Source organism: Epinephelus moara, chromosome 12, assembly GCF_006386435.1.
Source record: "Epinephelus moara isolate mb chromosome 12, YSFRI_EMoa_1.0, whole genome shotgun sequence".
NCBI lineage: Eukaryota > Metazoa > Chordata > Actinopteri > Perciformes > Serranidae > Epinephelus > Epinephelus moara.
Window position 1 is genome coordinate 5,082,899 of NC_065517.1, and position 4,496 is coordinate 5,087,394.

A 4,496-nucleotide genomic window follows, 5' to 3' on the forward strand; every position below is an offset into this window, starting at 1 on the left:
ACACACACACACACACATATTTTTTATGTATATATATATATATATATATATATATATATATATACATATAGTATATATATATAGATATAGATATAGATATATACCCTCTCCCTTATTAATCCACAGGTATGTTAAAATTTGCTTTTCTATGATTAGCTTTGTTTAATACCTAATGTAAATGCATTGCAAATCGTTCTGTGAAGTTGTGACATGGTTCTGAGATATATTGGGAACGTATTTTTGTTGCGATGTCTTAGTGAGCGCAGCCATTGAGAATATTTACCTCTGTGAATTTTGTTTTTCTACTGTTTTGTCAGTGCAAGTTACAGACATTTGCATGTGGTAACATACAAAAATGTGTTTAAGAGATTGTTTTAGAGTATAAGCCAGTCAGCCATGAGTTAATGGTAAATAGAGACATATTCAAACCAGTTTCACTTCCGGTCACTCGCTAACAGGGCGTAGTCACGCCATTTTGAGGTTAAGAGGTTAAGTGCAAGTCTAGGAGAGTGGTATGCTTATGTTGCAGAAAGGTTCTGTGTACGTTATATCAGTGTAGGATGAGTGTAACTGTAATGTATGTGTAAAATAGGATTGAATGTAGTAATGTGAGTAAAGTAAATGTGTTTTTGGGTAATAAAATGTTTTTACTGTTATATTTTATACATATATAGTACATTATATTTTAGTTAAGTCTATTCTTATTTATTTAGGAATGAAAGGCATAATTTGAAATTTGTGTGAAGTTATTTTTCTTTAGACAATGTTTTATATTGTTTATTGTCAATTTGGTTTCAACATTTATTTTATTTCTGTAACATGTTTTTGTGTGAATGTCAAACATGAACTTGAATGCAGTAGGGCTGTAGTCTGATGGTCGACTAGTCGATTATTTGGTCGATATGCTCTCGTCCGACCAAAGTCTCATCGGTCGAATAATCGCCATCATCAAAATTGAGAAGTTGGAAGCCCTAGAGGATGGAGGCATGGCCCAGCTCCTCCACCTTGATGATATGTTGAGTGACCTGGTGGCCATGGAAGGTGAAGCGGTTGGGGTTGTCCAGACGGTGCCTCCTGAGAAGGAAGATTCAGCAGCCACTCAACAGGGGTGCTCCATTCCACCTCATTGTGAACCCAGCCAGCCAACCAGATCTCCAGCTACCCCCACTACAGACATTCCCAGACATTCATTGCACATGGACAGAGACATTCGTTCACACACTAACCCATCTACAGAAAACAGAGATGTCCACACATTTCCATCACCTGCCGGAAGAGGCAATGTTATGCTGTCAAGAGACCTTACCACTTCAGCATTAGCCAAGTCACCCACACCAGGTTTTGGTGGTGCTCCTCCTGGTAGGGTGAGTCTATCTTCCAGCATGGGAGATCAGGTACTGAGGTTTAATGATGTTGCAGCTCTGCTCCCACGCAGAGAATTTAAGCTACATGGTGGTCAGATTTCTGATGTTGGTTCTGATTTGTCATACAGTAGCCTTTGTAAACAAATTGATGAAGGTTTGCATGAAGGGTTTACTGAGTCAGAGATAATTTGTACAGTAATTAAGATCACAAAACCTGGTACATTTCGAGAGATGTTGGCTAAAACCCTGAGCCTATTTTATACCCTTTCTCGAAAAATTGCACACCCATAATGAAATGAGTATATCTCTGCAACCATAAGGTCTATTTGAATACTTTTGGTGTCATGGTAAAGGGAACACTTGTGAGATTTGTTAAGATGTGTAAATATCAGTATATGTGTTATATGTGAAGAGTAAATGAAGATGGCACACAGCACAAATGGGTTACCCACAAATGGGGGGGGGGGTCACTGACCTTACCTGACATAGTTGTTGTTATGGACAGACAAGACAGTGTGTAAATGACCATCAACAGACTGAGCACAGTCAAACACGCTGCATCGCACAGCAGCGCAGCACGGCACTGTGCACACAGCGGAGAGAGCCTGTTGCGTTCAGGCGTTATCACGTAAATGACCAATTCCATTACGCCATAGCACAACACAGCAGCATGTCAAGTGGGTCAAAACCAAGCAAAATTGCTAAATTTTTCATTTGTTATTTTATAGTTTGTTATGGAGTCCGTGATTTCCCCGTGAACAAATGTTTGCGTAACTGTGCTTTGTTATTTTATGAGGCTCTGGCGGCTTTCAGTTGTGTCTTTGTCTTTAATGTATGGAGTTAGATTTGTCTCATTAATACCTGTAAATGCACAGAGGGTGATCTACAAATATTTCTTGATCTGCACGTTTCATAATTAAGTGTGTGAACAGATCGACAATCTGTGTGTAAATGTGTAATCTGTAAATATAAAACACATTCCACAAATACAAAAAATATCTGTGAATACATTAAATTTATTTGCAAATAAATGAAAAGCATTTGTGAATATCTTCCTAACATTTACAACTTTCGAACAGGCATTTGTGAACTCAGTTTTTATTTGTGAATCGAAAAAACATTTGTGGATCTCAGTTCTACGCGTGTGGATTTGCTCTTTACACACACGGATTTTTGAGACAAACTTTCCGCCGGTCCGAACGAAAATGCACTCGTATCACTTGGCCATCTTCGGATAGCACGTGATCACCCAGCTGATGACGTCATTGCCGCATGTGAAAGTAAGAGCACGCAGTCTTTCTATGAGCTGTTTTTTGTTGTTGTTTTTTTAATAACGTGTAACATGCATTCATTGTTTTATGTTAATGTCATACTAGGGCTGACCCAAAAAATTCGAAGCTTCGTTCGATGGCACAGGATTCGATTGTGAAAAAAAAAAATTGACGCTTCTGCGCTTTTTTCCCCATTTTTTTTAGTGTTAAACGCAACACTAACCCCCACCAGTCCGATACTGACAACGAGTGCACTCATAGCTGGCAGACATGTCCAAGAGGTCATCAGATGTGTGGTTGCACTTTAAAATATGCCCCGACAACCCCAGAAAGCAGAGTGCCAGATTTGCCAAAAGCAATTGGCATATCACAACTCAACAACAAATTTGGGAAATTACTTGAAAAACGTACGTAGTAATTAAAAAAGAAAAAAATCTCTGACAAGGAAATAGAAAGCCCGATGCACAATGGAGACCTGCTATTATCCTGCTTGAACACAGACGACTAAATTCTTTCAACACTGTGACTCAAAATAATGATAAAATAGATTTTATTGATGTAAAATATGCATTTTCCAGTTCCACCGGTCCGCTCTGAGTCTGGTGTCAGAGACACTTCTGATGCTCTGAGTCGCACATCTGTTTGATTGTGCTGCAGTATGCGCTGAGGGTTTTAATTTAGTGTTCAATCAAAAGTTAAACACTACTTATCACCGACCATTAGTGTTTTTTCGTTTGTGTCTATGTTCTAACTCAGCAGTTAGAACATAGACTGCATGGGTTAGATCAGATGTAGGTACACTTATATTTTGCATTTTTATTCATTCTTATGAATACAAATATATTTTATGAATAGCTGTATTTATTTTCTATTATTGTTTAACGATAAAATGGTCTTTTAAATGCTGTGCTGAAAATGTCTAAATCTTAAACCCCATAATTTTGTACTGATTACACTAGCATTGAAAGGTTGTGGAGAGATGTCTGGATGTCATTCACTAGCATCTTCTACCGTGGCCCTCTTTACAGGTTGGGTGGTACTGACTTCTGGTCTATTAACAATGTATAAAATGCTGCACCCTGCTTTCGTCCCCCTAGCCCACAACATAAATGTTTACTGTTGCCATGGCAGCAGATGCTGTTTCAGTAGCTAACGTTAGCTTAGCGCAATCTACATATTAACAATGAACAATACAACTACAATATTACATTTCTAAGCAAAAAGAGCTACCAACACCAACAGCTGTTCTATCAAAGACCTTAACCAGGGTGTTGCCACTTGTCATATCTTACAACAGTTAACGTAACCTCACTGAAACGATGTAACCTAACTAAACACGGTGCGGTCAACACAGACATTACAACTACATTATTAAGAGTACACTAATAATAAGATGTGAAGTGCTTTGTGACTTTAATCCTACTCGAAATGAAAAATATAAAGGATGAGTTGGCTGATAACTGCCAACTGAAGAAGCAGCCAAGCCACCGTGCCTTTCATACTCAAACAGAAATGTATACAAAAGTGTGTGCCAGATACATAGAACAAATAAACACACACTAACTCACTGTATGACATTAGCATAAAACAATGAATGCATGTTACTTATCGCTGATTATTATTTAAAAAACAACAAAAAAACAGCTCATAGAAAGACTGCATGTTCTTACTTTCACAATGTTTTTTCGATTCACAAATAAAAACTGAGTTCACAAATGCCTGTTCGAAAGTTGTAAATGTTAGGAAGATATTCACAAATGCTTTTCATTTATTTGCAAATAAATTTAATGTATTCACAGATATTTTTTGTATTTGTGGAATGTGTTTTATATTTACAGATTACACATTTACACACAGATTG